The 25,426-nt window shown below is 44.0% G+C and overlaps 1 protein-coding gene, 1 long non-coding RNA gene and 3 other non-coding genes across 5 annotated transcripts in view; all 5 read right to left on the bottom strand.

Annotated features, from left to right (window-relative positions):
• Positions 1-371: 371 nt before the first annotated feature.
• trnal-uaa lies at positions 372-454 on the bottom strand. The gene has a single exon. It is a non-coding gene; the product is annotated as a tRNA-Leu (tRNA).
• Positions 455-922: 468 nt separating this feature from the next.
• On the bottom strand, positions 923-1,005 carry trnal-uaa. Its single transcript has one exon. It is a non-coding gene; the product is annotated as a tRNA-Leu (tRNA).
• Positions 1,006-1,446: 441 nt separating this feature from the next.
• Positions 1,447-1,529, bottom strand: trnal-uaa. Its single transcript has one exon. It is a non-coding gene; the product is annotated as a tRNA-Leu (tRNA).
• A 10,596-nt stretch (positions 1,530-12,125) lies between these two features.
• Positions 12,126-14,910, bottom strand: LOC121706633. The gene is made up of 3 exons (XR_006031088.1): positions 14,802-14,910; positions 13,204-13,363; positions 12,126-12,219 (listed from the first exon to the last, which is right to left on the bottom strand). It is a non-coding gene; the product is annotated as an uncharacterized LOC121706633 (long non-coding RNA).
• A 3,231-nt stretch (positions 14,911-18,141) lies between these two features.
• Positions 18,142-25,426, bottom strand: part of ncoa3 (nuclear receptor coactivator 3) — a 64,141-nt gene continuing 56,856 nt past the window's right edge. Inside the window, exon 25 of the transcript XR_006031199.1 lies at positions 18,142-18,182. The gene's annotated coding sequence lies outside the window, so the exon portion shown is untranslated. The remainder of the gene's footprint in view (positions 18,183-25,426) is intronic.

Below are 25,426 nucleotides of genomic sequence, written 5' to 3' on the forward strand. Positions count from 1 at the left end.
CCTTAGCGCATAAGAGTGCGCTAAGGTATATTCCTAATAGATTTTGGCTTGAGATATTTTTTGTAATTGACCTTTACATTTTGTTATAATTAATTTCCATTTTAGAGAATTTAGTTATTCATTTCTTGGCCTTAAATTTGACTTCTTTTTGGGAAATGTTGTAGCCTAAAGAACCATTTGTACAAAAAGCACATTTGATGACTGTTATATGTGAGTTAATCCTTCTTGATGTAGAGGTTTTTCTACTAGTGTTTAATGCCGCATTTAGTTTTAATATATCCATTTATGAGTAATTATAATCCACAGAGAAGCAGTTGCATGTAATTCGTCAGGCTCATCACGGCAGTGTCACTATTCAGCATTAAGATAGATACCAGGAGTGGGGTTCGAACCCACGAGGACATACATCCATTGGATCTTAAGTCCAAAGCCTTAACCACTCGGCCATCCTGGTGCTTGTACCTGTAAACACAAGTGATGAGTTCATTATCATGTCATGTATAAACCATTTTGAACCATGTTTTTTATTGTCACTTGTAAACCCTTAGCGCATAAGAGTGCGCTAAGGTATATTCCTAATAGATTTTGGCTTGAGGTATTTTTTGTAATTGACCTTTACATTTTGTTATAATTAATTTCCATTTTAGAGAAATTAGTTATTCATTTCTTGGCCTTAAATTTGACTTTTTGGGGGGAAATGTTGTAGCCTAAAGAACCATTTGTACAAAAAGGACATTTGGTGACTGATATATGCGAGTTAATCCTTCTTGATGTAGAGGTTTTTCCACTAGTGTTTAATGCAGCATTTAGTTTTAATATTTCCATTCATGAGTAATTATAATCCACAGAGAAGCAGTTCAATCAGTTCCATTTAATTCGTCAGGCTCATCACGGCAGTGTCACTCTTCAGCATTAAGATAGTTACCAGGAGTGGGGTTCGAACCCACGAAGACATACGTCCATTGGATCTTAAGTCCAACGCCTTAACCACTCGGCCATCCTGGTGCTCAAACTTGAAAAATCTAGTGATGACATCATTGTCATGTACATATAGCAACCATTTTAAGCCAAAGAAATCATTTGTACAAAAAAGGACATTTGACTCATATATCTGGGTATGTCTCTCTTGATGGAGATGTCATTCCATCAAGACGGCCTTTATGGATCCCGGGTACAACATGCAACACGTGCGGTTAAGCAGCTTTTGTGTTGTTGTTGTTGTATCTTGCAGGACTGCATTGGAATTTTTGTGTGTGTACAAAAAATTATAATTCTGCTTGTGGTTTGGGCTGTGGTAGCACATGTTGTGCTTTGAAGGAGGACATATAACATTGGCCACAATGAACCAGAGCCACAGATGTATGGCATGAAGAACATGAAAGTAATGGTGTGTTAGTTGCAATTCAATAATCAGGGTTGTCCCAGCCTCTGCACCATTAAGATAGTTACCAGGAGTGGGGTTCGAACCCACGAGGACATACGTCCATTGGATCTTAAGTCCAACGGCTTAACCACTCGGCCATCCTGGTGCTTGTACATGTAAACACAAGTGATGAGTTCATTATCATGTTATGTATAAACCATTTTGAACCATGTTTTTTATTGTCACTTGTAAACCCTTAGCGCATAAGAGTGCGCTAAGGTATATTCCTAATAGATTTTGGCTTGAGGTATTTTTTGTAATTGACCTTTACATTTTGTTATAATTAATTTCCATTTTAGAGAAATTAGTTATTAATTTCTTGGCCTTAAATTTGACTTTTTGAGGGGAAATGTTGTAGCCTAAAGAACCATTTGTACAAAAAGGACATTTGATGACTGATATATGTGAGTTAATCCTTCTTGATGTAGATGTTTTTCCACTAGTGTTTAATGCTGCATGCATTTAGTTTTAATATTTCCATTGATGAGTAATTATAATCCACAGAGAAGCAGTTCAATCAGTTGCATTTAATTCGTCAGGTTCATCACAGCAGTGTCACTCTTCAGCATTAAGATAGTTATCAGAAGTGGGGTTCGAATACACATGGACATACATCCATTGGGTTTTAATTTCAACCCCTCAACCACTGGGCCATCCTGGTGCTCCAAGCAAACACAAGTGATGACCTATTGTTATGTAAATGTTGTAACATCTTGTTTTGTTGAAATGTTTGCAATGTTTTTGTTGTGATAAACCATCAGTGAAATTAGTTAGGTTAACAATTTGAGTTAATGTGGATGTGTGTCTCTCCTTTGGTCTTCATTATTTACTCTCAATTTTACCATTAATGATTAATTAATTTTGTAGTGTGGCTTTGTGAAGCCAATGCTGAGAAACTCTGTGAGATTCAGAAAATGGAAGTACTTTCATTTGACCAGCAGAGGTCGCAATAAGATCAGAGCCATAGATGAAGGTGTTACACGTAATGTGATGGTATGCGGACGAAAGAGCTGTTGCTGAGAAAATGTAATTATCTTTGGATGAATTAGCTGTGAGTGGAATAAGAATTGGCTCTATTGGAGTTGTAGCATATTCATAAAGCCAAAAAGTACATTTGGTTTTCATTCAGTTTCAACAGTTTGTTAGTGCAGACTCTTAGAGAAAATAGAGGATAATAACAGTACTTTAACTGATAGAGACAAGGTGGAGGGAACCCCTTTTCACATATTGTTTAAAATGATGTTGCTTATTCAACCAGGTCATCAATAGATAGATAGATAGATAGATAGATAGCTAGATAGATACTTTATTCATCTCGAGGGAACTTTTAGATACACAATAATGTGTATCGCAGTTGTGCCACATACAAGAAGTATTTTTACGTCTGTTTCACAACATTGCCCTATTTGACCTCAGAGCGCCTTAGAGTCTGGATTAGCCAATATGTTGCTGATACAATGCACTGCCTTAGGTCAGTGATATTTACAAACAAGCAGGGGATGCGTGAGGGAACAACAACCGGCAGTGTTCCTCACCACCAAGAGGCCATGGAGGAAAAGCCTTAGCAGCACAACAGCTGGAGAACAAACTCTTGCACACATCTGCTTCATGATGCTCACAAGAACAGCAGAGATCAGCAAAAAAATATTTGCACCAATATCTGTTCACAAAGGTCACAGAGACAGGCCAAGTTTTGCAGATGCGGTATGTTGAACATTGATGAGAGTTTATATCAAGAGAAAATTGAGAGTTTGTCAACATATCTGACTGTAGGTTGATGGTATAGCCTACCACTTGAGTGAATAGAGTACATTTTCCAACCCCTGATAATTTCTCCATAGAATTCTCCAGAGAGGTACTTTGTGTTTTATTTGCTTCTTAGTTATTTTCACCTACAGAACTGTTGATGTAGCTAAAACTCTGGGAAGACATTTTTGATATTTAAGAACCTGCAAATAACATTTTGTATTTCCATGAACATGAAATGTGCTGTCTGTGCTATGATGACAGCTTGGATTGAGAGTTGTGTGAGTGTAGACCTGACAAAGAGCTGTGTGTGCTGTGGTGTGGTGTGGTGCGGTGTGCTATGGTCTCACCCTGGTGATTGAGTTCTTCATGTTCTGATGTTGCAACCAGCCCAGCTGGGACGCAGCCCCTGAGGGATCTGTAGGTGGGGTAGGGTGGAGGTTGGGTGTGGTGAAGAGAAGGTGGGCGTTATGTAATGTTGTTGAGGAAGACAAGTCAGAGTTTGCGCCCTCTCGTTCAACAACCCCTAGCACACCCGTTACCGTAACACAAAAAAAGGTTGCGCAAAAATCCTCTGAAAGATCACCACAAAAAATACTGATCACCACCACAAATGCTTCTGCTTGTTCCAATGTTGTGATTTAAGCTTACCACTTTAAAGCTAGTCCTGACAAGATCATTTTAACCAAGTTTCAAGGTTCAAAACATTTTTCTTCTCTCTTTCTCTCTCTCTCTCTCTCTCTCTCTCTCTCTCTCTCGCTCTCTCTCAATTAAATTCAATGTGCTTTATTGGCATGACTGTAAATTAATGTAGAATTATAGAACTGTAGAATAAAAGCAGTAATGGAGAAAATTACATCAAGAGAATCTCTCTCTCTCTCTCTCTCTCTCTCTCTCTCTCTCTCTCTCTCTCTCTCTCTCTCTCTCTCTCTCTCTCTCTCTCTCTCTCTCTCCATTCAAATGTTTGTATTTGGGCTAGCCCTGGCTTTTTGTGAACTTTGAACACAAGTGACACAGATTTGTTGTTGTATGCAACTGAGACGGAGGTAACCCACTCATACCCATAGAGCACAGATGTGAGTTTGTCTGCACATGGTGAGATCCAATTAAGTTATTCTAGCCACAGACCATATGTGCTGCAGCATCCATGCTTGTTGCACACTGACAGGCTTGTCTGGCCCAGGTAGTGACCACAAACCATTGGGCAGTATTGTGTTGCTACCTTGACCTGGGTTAGACACCCAGGGGTTGGTCAATGCAGCTATTGTAGTGTCTGAGAGAGGGGCTTTTTACTGAGCTGTTCTGAAACAGTGGAGACCGTTCAAGTGGTGTTCACACACACACACACACACACACACACACACACACACACAGACAGACAGACAGACACACACACACACACACACACACACACACACACACACACAAAGCCACAGACAGACACATATTCAAACAGATTACTTGCAGACATTCTCACATACAAGAAAGTGTGTGTGTGCATGGGCGTTTGAGTGCATTTGTGCTCTATGAAACAGATTACACACACACACACAAACACACACGCACACACCTACACACACACACAGCCACGCTCTGTCCGAAACCAAAACTTCATCACTGACTCACACCCACCCACCAATCATGAAATCAGATAGTTGTTTAATGCCAAATACTGTTTTTTTATTAGTCAGAGGAAATGACTATTCGATATCTGCGATATCTCTGCAGTACTTTTCCAGCTGTCTTTGCCTCAACACTGAGATTGACTTTTAGGCGTACACTCAGCTGATTTCACCATTCTCTGGCACCAGAATATACTGCTTTTTTTTTTTTTTTTAAATATTGAGCTGTTTTCTAATGGAAAAGGTCTTTCACGGTCATTTACAAGAGAGCTCTTGGCATTTTCAGATCATTAATGTTTAACCAAATGTGAACACACACCTTAGTAATACACTGTTATAAAAGCACCTGTACATCCTGTGGTCATGCAAATGTCCTTTATAATTTGAGTTGCCCAGTGGATGTCAGTCATGCTGTATTATTCCATCATACGTTACACTCTGACGTACACTACAGACTCTGCCTGTGACCGCCTGTTGGTCCACCACCAGGGCTCTGATCGTAAACGCTTTGGGAACTTTCTGGATGGGGTCAGTCCAGACCAAGTGTGCGCAGATGTCACCAGAGCACATTGCAACATCTCAGACTCATGATGCAATTCAGGGAAATCCAGCCAGTTAAGTTGGACCCATCCAAAGGTGTCGGTGCCTTTGGACTACATCCATCAAAAATGTGTAAGAAAGCAGTGTGGCTAACCAGTCTGTGTGGGATATAACAGCTTTTACAAATAAGGAGTTTTTCTCTGCCAGAGACATTTTTTCTTTACTTCTTATTTGGTATTTCAGCACCCTTATAATATGCTTGGTATTTCAATACTCTTGCAATACTCTCAGCTTTTTAAAGTACGATTCTTCTGTGGAAAATAAAAAAAGTAAGATTTAAAAGTAAGATTCTTCTGTGGAAAAACAGGGTCCTTAATTCCAGTAATAGAAGAGAAAGAGGTCAGACTGCGGTTGACACACCTGAATAGAACTTTTCCTCTTTATCTGACACCTGTCCTCTCTCTTTCTCTCTCCCTCCCTCGCTCTCTCTCTCTCCACCTGGCCTAGAGAAATAGGGTGGGAAAGAGACGTTAGCCGTTAGGGTGAATGAGGTAACTCACCGCATTCACACAGGAGGGATCAATTTCAAATTGCACAAAAATGCAAGTCAGTTTGAACTGCTGTAACTTTCCAAACAGGGCTAATCTTACCTAGTTGACCCAGATGTGATTTCAGGCCCATTGTTGAACACCCCTTGCAGGCTCGGGAGTCACTGAGCAGGGCCAAAATCTCAAATGGTTGGGGGGGGGGGGGGGGGGGTTGACGTATGATGCAGGTCGGCCACTAAGGGTGTTGTGTGGCCGCGTTTTATGATCTGTTTAACACCAGAAACCTGAACACCACTGCTGAAGTGCCCCAGTGCTCCAAGACTAGGGTGTGTGTGTGTGTGTGTGTGTGTGTGTGTGTATGAGTGTGTGTGTGAGAGGGAGAGAGTAAGAGAGAGAGAAAGAGAGAGAGGGGTCAGTGTAGTTGTGATGGGGGCGAGCAGACACATAAAAACACTGTGTCAGTCGTAAAAGAGAGTGCTCGAGAACACGCTGAAAAAGACCCAGACTCATGTTTGTTAGCCGTAAATCTACCTCGCTGGCGCATGACGCTGGCGCTGGTGCTGCCGCAGAGCCCATCTCTCGGCCAGCATTTTGCCCATGTACGGGTAGAGGGACCGAGGGCTTCTGTGTTGGCGCATGAGGAAGTGATATCGGTGGTTTATTGTTGAATCATCAGCCCTGATAGGAATGAGTGCAGGAAAACACATGCCTGCCGTTACTTTAGCTACATTATGTTGATTCAAGACACTGTGTTTCCTAAGATCTGAAACTAATGAGCTAAACTGACACAAATACAGTCAAGACACACACAGACACAATCAATGAGGAAAAAACACTAGAAATCTCCTTGTTGTCCCTGTGTCAGAACTACACAGACACACACACACTCACATGTTTCATGTTTGTCCCTGTGTCAGAACTACACACATACACACACAAAAACACACACACACACACACACAAGAAACAGACACACACACTCACACCCCCCCCCCCCCCCCCCCCCCCGCCTCACACTTTCACAGAGAGACCTGGTGGCCCTTTTTTTTCTCTCCCTCTTGTTCTTTGAGTAGGTGAATTTGTTAGCGAAAATTTCATTAAGTGATTTCCTGCATTTTAAGACTTGCGGTTCAGCCAGTGGGTCACAGCAAGGAGCCCGTGGCTGATGATGCAGGTCTGCACAGCAGCCCCAGCGTCATATGAGTGAGCAACACCACACACACACACACACACATACACCATACACACACACACACACACACACACACACCACACATAGAGGATCTGTGTGTATGTATGAGTGTGAGTGGTGGTGGGTGGGTGGGGGGGGGGGCAGAGGAGTCTGATGGAAGCCTATGGAGAATGGCTGATGGATGTGTTACATGAGTAAAATAAACCAGAGTCTGCTTAGGAGCTTTTATGTGGGAGTGTGTGTGTGTGCATGTGTGTGTGTGTGTGTGTTTGTGTGTTTCGCACTGGGAGTGCAAGGATTAACAGTGAGGATGGAGCTCTTCATCTACACACACCAGTGTTTTGACAGTGAGCATTTATCATCCACACGGCAGGAACAAGACTCTGTTCTCAAGTTTGAGAGAAAAGGCAGAGGGTGTGTGTGTGTGTGTGTGTGTCTCTCTGTGTATGTGTGTGTCTGTGAGGGGGTGTGTATGAATGTGTTTCTGAGAGTGCAAGTATGTGTAGTATGCCCAAATATGAGTCCAGAGACCTTTGTTTAAAAGCCTAAATTTGGATCAAGATCTGGCCGAGAAAAAACTCTCGAAAGATTGCTTGGGCCCTGCAGTCACAGCGCTGATGTGCTTTTTTTCTCTATTGTGGGCAACCCTGACCCTTCACAGCAAATCACGTCTGTTCACTTCAAAGCATGTTTCCTCCGATTGATCCTCTCTCTGTATCTATCTATCTCTCTCTCTTACTCTCTCTCGATATATCGATCTATCTATCTATCTATCTATCTATTTGTCTGTCTGTCTGTCTGTCTGTCTGTCTGTCTGTCTGTCTGTCTATCTATCTGTCTGTCTGTCTGTCTGTCTGTCTGTCTATCTATCTGTCTATCTATCTATCTATCTATCTATCTATCTATCTATCTATCTGTCTATCTATCTATGAATATCTCCCTCTCCCTCCCTCTCTCTCTCTCTTCTGCTGTTTTCTCCCCACACCACCAGTGTCTTTGTAAGTGGTGGACAGGACAGAGGGGGACTGCGGTGCGACTCCACTCCTGTAGAGCCAGTAAGTCTAGACTCCAGATGTGCGCCGCCAGCCCCCACGGTCCTCTGTAAATATCATGAGCAGATGTCATCGCTCCAGCCCTAAATTACGCACGGGGGCGAAGGACAGCCCGGGAGAGACAGCGCCGCGGAGCGCAGCGGCCACAAAAACCTCGCTCTCTCTCTGTTTCTCTCTCTCTCATCCTTGATTCCCTCTGCTCACACACACACACACACACACACACCTCCTCAGAAAACACCTCCTCAGAGACACACAACGTCCGAGAGGCCAGGACACACACACATACACAAACACATACACATACACAAACATATACATACACATACACACACACACACATGCTCAAACATACACACACACACACACAGACTCACACAGTATCCTCAGAGCAGCCCTAAAACAGCAGACGGTAGAGTCAGCTACAAGCAGGACGCATGGACACGAGCCACGCGCAAGCCAAAAGCAAAACTCATACACTCGTACTGTCAACACTCACTCACTCACAGCATGCGCTGCATCCACTAGGAGCACAGAAACGACAAACACAAACACCAGACAGTCAGACAATCCATAACAAACAAATTGATTCGTTAAAAACATTAAAAACAATACATAGCAAACAAATGCCAACACCAGCACATGTATGGTTCACATTCATGAGAAACTTAAAGGTGCTATGTATATATATGTATTATATATTATTTATATTTAAAAAATTACAGTTTTTCTCAGTCGCTTTGGTGCTTTTTGCAGATCAGAATGAAAATTCTCATAACTATTAGTTCAACCTCCACAACATTTAGTCATTTGTGGACATCATAGTAGCAATTTCTCCTTCCTCTGAACAAATTGCAAATACTTTTGGACATGTATCAGTTGCTTTCATACAATTCTCTGCTGTTTTTTAACATTATCATTTGCTTATGTCATGTCAGTCAAAATGAACTATACTTATGGATGCTGAATAGTCGTTCCCAATAAAACTAATAGTCTTCATTTCATTGCTTGAGTCATTACATACAAAATTGTTGAACTAGTTATCAAATTCTGTCATAATGCTGTAGAATTGCAAAGAGCATACAGTAAAAATGTACGTATTCAGTGTCTTGTACTCACTTACTCCCCTAACTACAGCAATGTGTAACTTTGTAGTTTTCAAATGGCTGTACAAGTACTGTATAGTGCTGTCTTGAGCATGTTCAGGTAGTGTCACTGAGTTCTGACCTTTTTTTGCATTGGAAAACACTGAGAGAACTGTCATAATGAAAACATGACAAAGCCATTTGACTATCTTGTTCATAAACGATGGTGTCAAGACTTCTCATTTTGATGACACTGACAGTTTCATTGACATGAATACGTACTTTTGAGGAATGGACTATCCATTTTGAGCAAGTGACGTGCTTTTGCAGGTCATCCACTAGGTTTTGCAGTTTGCACTAATTGTTTTGAGAAATGCACTAACTGCTGTGCAAATGTTAATAGTGATGTGAGAATAACACCAAAGCGACTGAGAAAAACTTTAATGTATTTGATGTAATGTCAAAAACACCTATGCTCTGAGTTATCCATAAAACCGCCACCATGAATGTAATGCAGTCAAGACAATTTCAATCCTGCAGAATTCTACACACCGCCCCTTTAAAAAAGAACATGACAGGGTCATAACAAACATCAGTAACCTGGACCTGCAACACCAGTCATGCAGCTCACATTTACAGGCCAGCACCAGGTTTGTTTAGGCCACGAGTCTATCCCAGCTCCCACAGAGTGTAGCTTAGGGCTAGGAATTGGACCTTATGGACAGATTAGCAATAGGAGTCAAATATCTGTCTCCACCTGCTCCATGTTTCTGTTTCTCTGTAATAATTTACAGCGTTTTGGACATCGCTGAATTATTTGTGTTAAAATCGCAATTTTCCCCAGGAATATAATTCTCTCTTGAGGGGTTTAAACTGAGGCCAGAACTTTCCGGGTCTCCAGTTTCACACACTTGTATTGTAAACTCTCATATTCAAATGACGCAACACAAAATTCCTGAATTTTTGTCAGTTTATGGATTTGATTTGTGAGAGGGCAAATGCTAACATAGTTTGCAACATAAACAAAACAGTCTTGGCCAATTCCACGCAAAACTGTCACGTCCATAACGGCAACTAAATACCATGGCATTGCGTTGGCGTTATGGATGTGACAGTTTTGCGTGGAATTGCCCTCTTATTACTGATGTATATTAGTATAAGTATATATACTCTTTTGATCGTGTGAGGGAAATTTGGTCTCTGCATTTATCCCAATTCGTGAATTAGTGAAACACACTCAGCACACAGTGAACACACAGTGAGGTGAAGCACACACTAATCCCGGCGCAGTGAGCTGCCTGCATCAACAGCGGCACTGGGGGAGCAGTGAGGGGTTAGGTGCCTTGCTCAAGGGCACTTCAGCCACTTCCTACTGGTCGGGGTTCGAACCGGCAACCCTCCGGTCACAAGTCCAAAGCGCTGACCAGTAGGCCATGGCCGCCCCTGATGTGATTCTTCCAGTTAAAACCTTTTCAGCATTTGTACATTTATTTTAGCGTGCTTGACACTGATCTCCCATAAATGCTTCTGCCTCTGATTTCCTTGGAAAGACAGGAAGATTTCCCTGAATAAAATTAGCTTCTACGCAATGACAGACAAATTATGACCCAGAAGACTTATGAAAACAATATATCCATCCCCTACCTGCAGGCACATGTCTTAGGTTCCACTTTGACCACATTATCATCCCAATCAGCACTCAAACTCCTCCTGTGGAGGCCATTATGACTTCCATGGAATTGCTCTAATATGCTCTGAACTGCTCTAATCTTGCCCTTAATTACAGCTCTGCAATTCAATGGAAGTCATATGTGCTTCCACAGGATGATATTCATAAATGTCCTCAACAGCAATCATGTGTCTGCACAAACCAGTCACTGGCCCCATGTGGATTCACACAATTACAGACGTTACAGACTAGCGTCGCACCACAACAGACCTCATCGCTTGATTAGATGCTTTGGGCATAAAAACATGCTCTATATATAGTCAAGCAGAGTGTCTACACCGCAGCACTAGGGAGCAAGATGGCTACCGCAGGGTGAGGAGATACAGACAGCTTTTTGGAAGGGAAGAGCATGACAGCATGGACAGGGCGTGCAGAGAGCAGGGAGTGGAGAGAAATGCTCAGCTGTTCAAACAGGTACAGCACGGCATTAGCGAGGTGTTTAAGTTGACCAGTATGAGGCATCTGCTAAAGCAAATATGTGTGCATGGTCATGTCAATCTATGTGTGTGTGTGTGTGTGTGTGTGTGTGTGTGTGTGTGTGTGTGTGTGTGTGTGTGTGTGTGTGTGTGTTTGTGTGTGTGTGTGCGTGTGTGTGTAAGCTAATCCGCTAGAAAGTGCAGGGTAGCAGAAGGGGCGATCCTGTAACGTCTGCTTCCTCTCGCTGGCTTTTGTTTCTCATGTGTGAACAGGTGAGCAATTCACTCTCACTGAGCCAACAAGGAACCAAGGGAAAAATACACAGTCACACACATTCAAAAGCACACACGCCCACACAAACATGCACACACACACACACACACACACACACTGACAAACATGTACACACAACATAGACAGCGAGAGATTAACAAACACACATCCACAAAATCATAAACACACACACTGGCCTGCAAAAAGACACATCACAAACATAGAAACATTCATATGGGTTTACCTGTTCATACAGTGCATTCATAGTCAAACACATATTAACTGACTTGTATACACACACACACACACACACACACACAGACACACACACACACACACACACACACACACACAGAGAGTGATAGATAGATAGATAGATACTTTATTGATCCCCAGGGGAAATTCAAGGATTGAATTGTGAGCGGAAAGATTGTGAGCAACGGAGACACACACATGGTTGTTTTTGCACTTTATTTGTGTTTTTCTTTGCCAAATTGGCTCGGTGGGAGGCCAGCTTCGCACCCAGCGGGCAGAGTTGTGGAGACACTCAGGAATCCTGGCATTCCATCAGGCTAACCTGCCTACTGCCCACCTGACACACACACACACATACATGTACAAACAGTTATAGACTTACACCAAGTACACACACACACAGATCCAAACAAGTTGTATAACATTTTTTCTTTTTTACAGACACATGTGCGTGTGTGCACAAACATACAGCCACACACAAACACACGCACACACACACACACACACACAAACACACACACACACACACACACACACATTCAAATTCTTTTATTTGAATCCACCAATCAAATCACTTTACAGAAAGGATTCAAATATTCTCAGAGATGATACAGCTTTGACATGTAAGGGTACATTAAGCATCGCCTACTACACCACACAGCAAGACTGCCTATCACAGCTGACATGGAGCAGAATTTTGCCAGCTGTTTAGACTTTCCGCTTGGTAGCCCTGCCAGTCTTAGCGTCTTAGCCCACTGACTTTCTGTTTGTGGACATGTCCCATCATCATCAGACACATCATCAGAGCTGTTCAACCAGTCTGGTACTACGCGTGAGTGTTTGGACATAGGCATATTTTTTGGAAATAATGTATTGAATAGAACTGGCAATAAAATTAGCAATACAGTCATGGTGTGCTGTGTAGAGTCCTTCGTACGTATTTACAACCATTTACAATATGTTTACACACACACACACACACAGACACACACACATAACAGCCTTCAGATATACCTTCATACATCATTTGAACATTGGACACACGAACAATCAGACAGAATTCCTTCAATTTACAGCAAAATCATAAATGTACTGAACAGTGATATTGCTTAATCACTCACTTTCACACGCACCCCCACCCCCATCCCGACACACACACAAACACACCATCTTTGTAAATTTGCAAATCCCAAACATTCACATTCACATTCACATTCACGTGTCAGCACAACGGTGCCACTCACATATACACGGGTCCAAAAACAAATACCTCCCTAATTTGACTGACACATCCTTAGCTCTGTTGGTTTATTCCACCCACCTGCATTGCTCTGCGTTTTTCTTGGACAGAGCAGCACCTGAGTAACGGCAGCAGAGCCTGGGCTTGTTCCTGGCATCACAGGGTGAACTCAGTGTGGGATTGTGTAACAGTGAGGCATGGAAACCAACAGGCCCCAGAACATTACCTACTTATACAGTATCTGCAGAGGGAGGGAGGGATGGAGAGAGAGAGAGAGATTAGCATTTACAACCATTAGTAAATCAAATCGAAATAAAACATTCCATATAAGTGATGCTCCCAAAAACTATTACCACTTATATGTTAAACATCAAAAATATGTTAAACATCAAACCACCATATACCCCTAGAGAGAAAAGGGGGGTGGTCAATTAGTGGAATGATGCTTTCAGTCAGACAGGAACCATCTAAGGAGGGTTCAATGTTTGTCTGTACTATCTCATTTCACCAGCAGAGGGATACAAGAGTTTCCACACAGGATGGACATGAGTGTGTTTTCAATCTAGTGAGAGTGAAAACTTCACCCATGCATGAGTGTGTGTGACTGTGGTGTGCACGTATCATGGGTGTGCACATATCCATTATGTGTAATTGAGTGCATGCAAAAATGATGGAATACATTAATGCATGTGTGAATGCACTATATATATGTGAAATAATGTGTTTGTGTGTAATATTGTATGAGTATGGATATAAGTCTGAGTATGATTGACAGTATGTGGATATTATAGATTTCTCACTGTGTGTGTGTGTGTGTGTGTGTGTGTGTGTGTGTGTGTGTGTGTGTGTGTGTGTGTGTGTGTGTGTGTGTGTGTGTGTTTGTGCATGGGTTTGCATATTTGTGCATGTGTGTGAGTCCTGAGGGTTCAAGGACTGGCCAGGCCTGGAGAGACCTGTCACTGTCTGTGCTAATTAGTGGGGTGGGAGCAGGTGCTGTTCATGGGCTCCTGCCTCTGATAAAGATGTTCAAAGAACTGAGTGGGTCCAGGCCTTTCTTATCTTTCCCACTCTACACGCCACACACACACACACACACACATACACACACACACACACACACACATACACACAACAGCACACCAGACCAACATGTTTTGCTCATTCTGAGGTGCCAAATGAGATACAAGTCTGTGTGTGTTCCTCTGCCAGATCAACTGCTTCCATCACCCCCTAGCTAGATCATGATACATCTCCCAAAAATTAATGTGTGTATGTGTTTGTGAGAGACAGAGAGGGGGGGTTGTGTGTGTGTGTGTGTGTATGATTGGCACCATTCTATAATATACAGGTCTGCATGCCTCTCCCCATCTGTAGCCAGTGCCTGCTTCAGCTTGGCTTCCTGTCAGCGAGTAAGCCAGGCAGGAGCCATTTAGCTGCAATGTGGTCACAATACAGTGGTAATTGTTGCAACTATCTCTTCCTTCACCAGGCCCCCCCCCCCCCCGGTCTCTTTCTCCCCTCTAGCTTGCCTTCATAAACACTCCCTTACTCTGTGTTGACACAGCTTCAGTGGGAGTACCCTCCCTTTACTCCCCAACCCCCCTCTCCCTCTACCACCACCCTCCATGACCCCCTCCCCTCCCTCTGCACATCAGAAGCCCAGGGATCAGGCCCCACACCTGGGCATGTTTGCAGAGGAAGCGGGCCTGGGCGGGCGGTGCTCCATGCGTCTGTCGGCTGGCTCCACGGTGTCTGGCCAGCTGTGCTCTCGGCGCGGCTTGGCCTCCCCTTCGCTCTGTGGGGGCAGCACAGCTGGGAAAGACATGTTTCCCAAAAGAGGTTGAAAAAAAAGGAAAGGAGTGAGGGAGGGAGTGAGGGAGAGAGAGAGAGAGAGACGGAGATAAAAAAAGAAGAAGGAGAAGAAGAAAAAAGGAGCAAAATGAGTTATTTCTAGATCTGTGTGTGTGTTTATCTCCTTAGCCAGCTCCTTTGTTAGCCACTGTCCAGCTATTTTGGGGGAAGTGGGGATTTGAAAGAGTATCATACTGTTGAAATAGTATTTAAGTGTTGGAAGAAATTACTGTAAGCTCTTTTTTGCTCATAGCCAGCAGAACGAAGGGGTTTCATTTCAGATGTCTTATCTGATGGGCTCTCACTGGTTTGATGTGAATCATTAACATGGAAAGTTTTTTTATTTTCAAGGATGGAGACACATGTTTCTGTATATGGTTATGAGTATGAAGGGATATCTAGCATGAATAGTACCAGCCCTCGGAAAGGGCACCATTCCGTCGCTTTTTAATAATGTCCCTCTATTGAAACATCATGGAATACACTTCCATAGAGTTTATTGTCACATGCATATAGTTACTGGAAGTAAGAAATGCAGTGAAATTATGTCTGGTGTCAGCCTATTTGTGCATTTATGGAGGGGGGGGGGGGGGGGGTAAAAAGTGCAGTAGAAGAGGGGTTTAGTAGATTAAGTGGCAAGGGCTGCATAAGAAAGGTGGGGGAGGATTGGGAATGGGGGGGGGCACCAACAAGGAGCACCCAAGAGCAACAGGGGCAAGGAAAAACTCCCTTACCAAGGAAGAAACCTTGGGCAGATCCACGGCTCAAGGGGCTAACCCAACTGCCAAGGGTCTTGGTGTGTGTGTTGGGGGGATGACAGGGGAGATGGGATAGTGTGCTGTGTATGTGGGGAGAGGGCAGTGTGCAATATGTGTGTTGGAGAAGCTTCCTCATGAGACAATGTGCTGTGTATTGGGGGAGGGGGGGTCAGTGTGCTGTAAGTATGTTGGGGATGTGTGTTGGAGAAGCTTCCTGATGAAATAATGTGCTGTGTATGTAGGGGAGTGGGGGGGGCAGTGTACTGCAAGTATGGTGAAGGGACTTACTATTGCAAGCAGAGTACTGTATGTATGATGTATGTGAGTGATGACAGTGAAGATGTGTGTGTGGGCGGGAGGGGAGTGGAGCAATGACTGTGTGTGTAGTGTGTGTGTGGGTAGGTGGGGGCAGTGTGCTGTAAGTATGTAGAGGATGTGTGACTGTGTGAGTGACACGCAGACCAGCGCTTGAGTGACCGTCACAACGTATTTCATGGACATGCCTGATAGTGGTTAAAACATGATCAGCATCAACCGTTCCATTTACCGCCTCCAAAAAATATTCAGCCACATCACACGCTCCACTGTGACTCTCGCCTCGAAACACCTCCCCGAACGCCGCAGTGTTGCAGTCACAGTCCATTAGGCCGAGCTGCGGCTCCGATGTGGAGGCCAAGAAACGTTTCTGCGGCCGCAGACCACATCACTGTGCTGTGTGGCGGTGGGGGGGTGCGGGCGGGCGAGCGAGTGAGGGAGCAGGGGCCAGGGCTGTGCCGTACAAGCATGAGTCATAAACCCAGGCAGGCACATCCCCAGCGATCGCTCATGAGGAACACATTGTGATTGCCCCATAAAAACGAATGCACTCACTCTCACTCTCTCCCTTATACACACACACACACACACACACACACACACACACAGTCCAAGAGTGGGATTAGAGACAAAAAAGGGCTTACCCCCCCCACCCCTCACACACACACACACCAAATCAAAACAAGCTCTCCACTTGAGGGAGAGAAGGGCTACACTCATATTCTCCTCTCACTCTCCAACAACTGTGTTAAGTGGCCGGTCTAGATTTGCGTTATGTTCTCACAGACTCTTACAAACTTGGCTGATGATTGCTGTTAGCTTTTTTAGTAATCAACCGCTGTTCGCTTTTACAAACCATTAAAATGATTTCGTATTGCTCTCAAAATTCCCTGCCTCCCAAACGCTGTCTGTCCGCCTGATAGGGGCTAGTTTTGGGCCGGAAGCCTGTCTGGAAGCTGCTTCTGTCTGGGATGAGAGCTTCCCAACTGTGGGAATCCACCAGGATAGAGGCCTCGCCTAACGCCCGGCCTCAGGGCAAACTGTCCCTGACTGTGCTGAGAATCTAACCCTCTACTAATCCCTCACTTTAGTTATATTACAAGAGGATGAGTTTTTGCTGCAACGTTGTTTGTGCTCAGGCCACAGGGTAAATGGCTTATCTGAGAATGGAGAGACCCAATGGAGACACAAGATGAGATGTTTGCACTGATTACAAAGCCAGTAGTCACCCTACAAATCATGGACACTTTGAATGAAGCTGGCAGAGATTGTGAGAGTTTCTGTGTTTTTCTGTTGTTTGGCTTGTTTCATTACTAAGCACTTCCACTGTAGGAGTAACAGAGCTGCTGAATCTAGATATCATCATGAAGCTTATTTGTGTTTCAGCTGGGCTGTACTTTCTACTTCTTTTTTACTAAGGGTGGGTGTGTGGGCCTATAGTTCATGTGTGTGCTTCAACACACCATCATCCCTTCAACAATCACACATGAGACATACACTTACACACACACACAAACACCAAGGGAGACAGATGCCCACTCCATAAATACACACACATACACACTTAAACACATGGTCTCTGACTCTCTCTCTCCCTCTCACACTCACACACACATGGTCCATCTCTCACACACACAGACACACCTCTGGTCCACACAGCAGGGTGTGAGAGGATGAGGCATACTGGGCGCTCTGTCTCCAGGCTGCACTCCTCTTCCCTGCTGTCACCAGGAGCCAGCCGCCCAGATGGACACAGAGAGCTGGACACAAGGCCAACACATGGTGTGTGTGTGTGTGTGTGTGTGTGTGTGTGTGTGTGTGTGTGTGTAAGAAAGAGAGAGAGAAAGAGTGTGTGTCAGAGACCATGTGTGTGTGTGTGTGTGTGTGTGAGAAAGAGGGAGACGAAAGTGCAACCAAGAAAGGGAGAAAGAGAGACAGCAAGCAAGAAAGAACAAGAAGGAAAGAAATAACAAGAATTGAATTGAAGTGTCTCCACTTGGTAAGAGGCTCTTCACAAGAACACCAAATGACTCCAGTCCTCAGAACTACGGGAAGAGGAATGTGTAAAACCACACTCCTGCACAAACACACATTGCACACACACACACACACACACACACACACACACACACACACCTGTATACACAAAGATTTTTTAAAAATGTCATATTCACGTGTACCACAAGTGTTATCTACAATAAGTCATTTTGAAGTGCATTATCAAATGATGCTCAGAAGTGTGGAGATTAGGAAGGCAAGAATTCTGCAATGCATTTCACATTCTTCTTTAGGGATTTGTGATCACCTATGTTCAATGACCCCTCTCTGACCCTGTCCTTATATGTCAGTAGGCTGAGTTGTCCAATTCGTGGAGAAATAAAAATGTATTCTCCAATAAAAGTAATTATGATATCATTTTTATGCATTATCAAACTGTGCGACTTGTCTGCTCACTGTCCTCAGTACAACTGTAATTACATAAATACACATAAGTGTTTGCTCATAATCACATAAATAAACAAAAGTGTTTTAATCACTCTGTCTGTTCTGTTCCTGAGCAGGCAAACATTGCTACAGTAAATATCTTAGCATCAGCAGACCTAGCTTTGGTCATACAATGTATCAACAGAGACTAATCTGCAAGCAACAAACACCACATTATCTTATGTGGATTACTGTAGGACTGGAGACACTTGAAAGATTTCATAGATTTGGTATCTAAACAGTTCACTTCAAAGCACTTCAAAGTTTTTGCTTATTACTACTACACTGTGACTCTTTCCCTTGCTGATATAATGAAATAGCAAACATACAGTCCAGTCAGCAGAAATGGACACACACACACACAAATGGAACAGAGAGTCATTCAAAAGTGAAAAAAGTGTGGGTGTCATCTGCCCAGCTGTGAGGGGAGCAGGAAGTGAATCCCAGAGAGGAGGCAGCTCGAGGCCTGATCAGAGACGCCTGGCAGGAAGTGGCAGAAAATGACAGGAAGTGAGCTCGGGAGCTTCGGCTCCACCAAGTCTGGGCCCCAGAGCGAGGGAGGAAGAGGGAGCGGAGCGCATCAGATCACATCAGGCAGGGAGCGATGGAGGGAGGGAGGGAGGGAGGGAGGGAGCGATGGAGGGAGGGAGGGAGGGAGGGAGGGAGCGATGGAGGGAGGGAGCGATGGAGGGAGGGAGGGAGGGAGGGAAAGTATGCAAGAGAGAGAGAGAGAGAGGAAAGAACACACAGGGAAGTCGGCAACAGCTGTTCCCACACGGCCAGCTGTGCGTTGTTTGCCACGGGTGCGTAAAAGCGAGACTGGCACCAGTCGTGCCTGTTCCTGTCGCTGAGCTGTCGCCATCGGCCTCGGACCGACCCTTGATGTGCCACCAAACATCCTGGTGACCAAGCTCACACACACACACACACACTCAGAGACATAAATACACACACACAGTTTTACACAAACACATTTGGTTGAAGATAGCATCACTAATTGCCCCCCCCCCCCCTATTTTGCTCCCATGTGTGCAATCCTTCAGGAATTGAATGTATTTTGGGTTTTTTTTTTTTTTTTGGAGCGGCAGGTTTTAATTTTAGGTCTGTGAGTAACCCTCAACATCTTTTTGAGCTTGGTTGTCTTTATTACTCTATATTCCCCATATGGTTTGGTGCGGTATACAGACGATAGAGAGAGAGAGAAAGAGAGAGAGAGGGAGAGAGAGAGGGTGCTGGAGAAGAGACTGGGGAGCATGTCCAACTCATGCCCATAAAAAGCTCCTCTTTCTGGGCTCGCTCCTTCAGAGTCTCCCCTCCATCTGCCGCCCATCAGTCAGGCGTCAGGCTCAGTTTTATTATCACTTCAAGCGCTGCGCCTGGGAAACACTCCCTGGAGGTCCGTGGAGCAAAAGAGGGAAAACAAAATCTTCAGTTCCTTCTCAAATTTACCAACACACTCACACACATACACACACAAATACACACACACACTCACATGTGGAGTCTGAACTAGTTGAGGACATGTGTTAGAGACGAGGCTGTTTGTAAGAATGCTGCAAACTCCTATTTTCCTCATACACACACACACACACACACACACACACACACACACACTCATACATATCCACACACACACACACACACACACACACACACACTCGATCATACATACCCATACACAAACATTCTCATAAAATCACCTGTTAAAGAGTCTGTAAAAACTCTTTAAAGAGCAGACATGTGCTACTGTTGGTGCTCATCCTCTCTGAACATTACTTTAACGGCTCGGCCATCTTCCACAGCCACTCTCTGAATGGGCCTGTGCTTTAGCATGCGAATAGCTCTCAGGGCCCTCAGAGGTGTCAACTGTCACCGCACTGCACCTGGCCACCGAACTGATATACATAACGAGACCAAGGACAAAGAACAGTCGAATGAAAGTGTGTCTCTGTTCTGTATGTGTGAGAGAGAGAGGTTGAGTGAAACAAAGGGAGTGAGATGGGGGGAAAGCTACTTGTGAATGGGATATTGACCGTTAATTGTTGGCTACTTAAGACTTTGAATAGGACTGAAACCAGAAGTGACTACTGAATCAAATCAGTGAATGGCCTGGTTTCTATCTAAGCCAAGTGGACTCTCAGTCACCTGAGATCTTAAAGATGATCACACAGCCAGAGATAAAATGGCAGAGCTCTCTTATTTTTATCGCCTCCGAGCATGATTCTGTTTTCATCTTGTTCTTGTCTCCCTTCCTGTCGTTTAACACCAGTTCCCACTTTCATCTCTCTCACTCTCTCTCTCTCTCACTCTTTCTTTGCTCTTACTCTTTCTCATGACAGAACACTGTATCACTCTCTGGAGAGGAGGCTGAAATTCACTCTAAACAACAACTCAACACGCTCTTATGTATAGTTAGTTTTTTCGAGAGTGTAAAGGTCTCAGTTCTTGATGTGCGCACTAGAAATGAGACAGGCCTCGTTGGCAGAGCTGGTGTGTCAGGCACATTTTTGCCACTTCTGGTCAGTGTCACCACGACAGGGTGACATGTTCAATCAACCTTAGACACCAAAACTTAACAAGAGATAAATAGGCCTGCCGGAAGACAGGCAGGCATGACTTAAGCTTGTTATGCAACACTCTTTATCTGCTTAATAGTCATAACATCAGCATTACGACATGGAGTAGACATATTTCAAACTGGTTTAGACAAAAACTTTTGATGATTTACTGTTCTGCACTGTTCTCTGCGGTCGTGATTTGGTTTTGAGTTACAGCCATAGATTCCTGTGGGTCTTCTTAATTTAGCCTTTGGCTATTGGTGCTACATTGTTTTGCTTTTGAGCGTTAGAGTTGTTTCAACACCATTTTAGCCTGAGGCTTTGATCACCTTGCAGGCTTGCCACAGAATTCTTTCAGTGGCTGCACAAAGAGAGAAGCCCATTTGTCCAGAAGAAAGCAAGGCTTTGGGTCCCAAAGAAAAGCTAAGGTTTAGGTCCTTCACTTTCGCTGTATTGTTATGCTAAGAGTGAGAGGGAGCTAAAAGAAACTGGCTATTAGCATCTGAAGAAGACCCAATATCTGAGAGAAAAATGTCTTTTGACCATATAGAAAGAGATGGCTTCCCTCTCTCTCTCCCTCTTTCTCTCTCTCCTCCCCCCCCCCTCTTCTCTCTCATTCACTCCTTTTCTCTTTCTGGGCCTTGATGCCCCTCTGATTTTCCCTCTCTTTTTCCCCTCATCTGTTCTGCTCCCCTTTTCTTGTGTATGTTTGTTTTCAAAGATTGACCATCTGTGGAGGCTAAGGCCTGGGCACAGGGACTCAAAGGATGGGATTCATGGCGGCCAGTTTAAATGTAGAAGTTTCACAGCGGAACAATATTTGTCGTTATTGGCATGGTAATTATCTCTGCCACTCCTTCCTACCGTTAAAGTGTGCTTAAATGTACCCTTTCAATCTGCGCCACATTCAGCACCCTCTCCTGCCCCAGAAGCTGCTCAATAAGGACCAGGCCAAAAATACGAGAGTGAGACGTTAGGTCAGAACAGGAAGGTTACTTTATTTAATCTGTTAAATCCTGGTAGAACAAGCTAAGAACAACACAGAGATCACAGGGAATACACACACTGATGAACATGTATATCTGTGCCATACTGTGAATTGCTTTATAAATAAATGGGTAAAACTTAATCTGCATAGTCCCCAGAAACACACTTTACAGAATGTTTCATTGAAATTCAAGTTCAGTTTTTTTTATTGTAAAGTGAACGTCACATTCTCCAAACCCAACCCTTTACACGAGTTGGAACAGATATTTTGTTTATAATCTATATTAGGCGATCATCCAAATGAAGTGTGACCGATAAATGTAACCCGTAAGGGAATGTAATCTCTGAGTGGAACAGGAAACAGTGAGAGAGAGTAGTGATGTATCCCTCTACGTGGTGCTGGGGGAAATTTGGCACATTTATCTCCAGCCACACATAGGATGGAGGAACACGGTGTGTCACTGGGAAGTGTGTGTGCACAGGGTGTAGGGGAAAGATGAAACACTCTCAAGGCCAACAAGACCTATGGGGCAGAGTGACTGTGTGCGTGTGTGTGTGTGTGTGTGTGTGTGTGTGTGTGTGTGTGTGTGTGTGTGGCAAATGTGAGTGACTGGGTGCGCAGGTGTCTCATGTTGTGTCTTCGTCTATTAGATTGAGTGAACTGAAGATCACTGCACAAATCTTCTGACGTCATTAACTCATTTATAACATAATTCACAAAGACATGGTAAGTCTGCAAATGTGAGTGAAGATTGAGTGAAGTGAGTGAGTGAAGCCACATTCTAGTTTGGGTCTCATTCTTACACAGTCACATCACCTCAGCCAGCTGTGTGAAGGGTCACTCACACACACACACACACACACACACACACACACACACACACAAACACACACACACACACACACACACACACACACACACACACACACAGAACTGTCTCTGTGATAGACACAGACACTTTCTTTGAACCACAAGCACACATGAGACCCACTTGACCACATTACTCACACATCACACAAGCATACTGTACACACAGTCACGAACACACACACATAGACAGTTACACACACACACACACACACACACACACACACACACACACACACCAACTCACCAATAATCACTTCCTGAAACTCACTGTTCCACATAGGAGATGATGATAATCACAACACAGGTGGCTGGCTACGTAGACATGTGAAGACATGTGTAGGGATTTTACACACACACACACACACACACACACACGCACACATACACGTGGCTGTCTACTCCGACTGGAGACATGTGTAGGGATTTTACACACACACAAATCCTCTCTCCTCTCCCTCTCTCTCTCTCTCTCTCTCTCTCTCTCTCCCTCCCTCTCTCTCTCACACACACACACACACACACACATTTAAGTATGTATTGTACCTGAGAAGCTGTTTAGTTTCAGTTCCGAGACATTGGAGAAGAATTCCTGAAACAAATAACAGCAGGTGAGTCATCTCCTCACACACACACACACACACACACTCACATGCACACACACACACACACTCACATGCACACACTCGAGGGATGAGTGAGATGAGTCAGGCTGCACCTGCTGCTCTGACGAAGCATGTCAGTAAGTAGTCCTGTTGAGGAGGAGGCTGTGTGTGTGTGTGTTAGAAAGAGAGAGAGAGAGAGAGAGGGAGAGGGAGGGAGAGAGGGAGGGAGAGAGGGGGAAAAGTTCCAACTAAGGGAGGACAGAGAGGATGTTGTGAAAGAGTGTTTGGTGCGCATGTGGTCGACGCAGCTGTGGCCGCTCACGCAGCCTCAAAACAAATTACCTCAAAATTAAGAGCAGAGCAGGCTGCCTTGGAATGAGAGATTCTCCTTCTCGGAAATCAGGTACAGAAACGCTGTCATCCACACCCGAGAAAGAAAGCGATTCTGAATCGGCATTCAGATGGCAGTTAAAGCGTCACTTCGCCAGCTGGCATCTCAAAATGTAGAGGGAAAAATCCATCACATTTTTTCCATCGCTTACATAAATAACATCTAGTATCATTAGCAGCAACACAGCAGACGCCTCATGCACTTCCTGGTCCCTTCAAATAATCTTTTATATGACTACATCATCAGGAATGGGAGACCCTTTGCCTTATTTGTACAGAGTAAGAGGAACCATGAGTGAAGCTGATGAAAGATCTATTGATCAGGCCATGTAAGCAAGTTTAAGTAGAGAGATTAAAAAGGGCCAAGAACAATGCCTTCTCTAATGGAATAACGTGACAAAGCTCTTTGCCAAGTGTAGATCCTGTACCACCCTGATTCCAGTTAACAGTTACATATTAAGCTCATTTCTCATTCTGGATTAGGCACATACACCTGAATCAGATCAAAGACTTTACAGTATGTTTGATTGGTGTAGCTGTGTGTATGTGTGTGTGTGTGTGTGTGTGTGTGTTTGACCAGGAAGAGAGCTCAAATATTTAATGCTGTAACTGTTGTGTAATGGTCAGCTCCTTAAACACCATGCTGTGGTGTTTCTTTTCTCTCTCTTCCTCCATATGAACCCCTTACAGCAAACAGGTGGCTCCAATCTGTAGCCCTACCACTGGCAAACGGTTATCGATGACGTCTCATCGAAACTCTGGCCCAGCCTGAGACTTCTCCTCGTTTTCAGAGCTTTCAGAGTGACTCATGAAGTTTGAGATGTGCGCAGGCAGATGGTCCAGCTTCTTTTAAAACTTTTTATTATTAGTTCTCTCTTTGCCCGAAATGCTGCCAGCGATGTACACCAGGAGGATTTCAACCATCGCAGATGTTTGAAGCGTGCGAGAAAGCAGCGAGGTGAGAGTTGAAAGCCAAGGCTTGGCCGACACCTCAGCTCTCGCACGTGAGATACAGTTACGTGGCCGCTTTTAGAACTAGGACTTCAGTATGAGCAAATATTTCCCCTCTCATGTATTGTGTGTCTGTAATGAAGCACCTTTCTGGTTCATAGCATCCAACCGTCCATGGCCTGCTGCTTCCTCAAACGTGACTTTAACGGGACTTACAGGAAAATGTAGCCACCAACAGCACTTCATGCAGCACATTGGCCTTGACTGCATTATACAACATGTGAAGAAACAAATGAGTCGGTGAATATATGCCTATGGATGATACCGTAATTAGCTTAACAATTCATCTATTTACTGTAAGCATATGGACAAACACAGACCACACAAGTATGCATGTGCATCTTATTAAATTAGCTTAAAACAAGTATTCTGTGTAAACAATATCCATACTGCTAAATAATTCAGGTAATCATATACTTCCTTTCCTACTGTTAAGCCACACACATAGACACACACACACACAGAGACACACACACA

Source organism: Alosa sapidissima, chromosome 4 (genome assembly GCF_018492685.1).
Source record: "Alosa sapidissima isolate fAloSap1 chromosome 4, fAloSap1.pri, whole genome shotgun sequence".
Lineage (NCBI taxonomy): Eukaryota > Metazoa > Chordata > Actinopteri > Clupeiformes > Clupeidae > Alosa > Alosa sapidissima.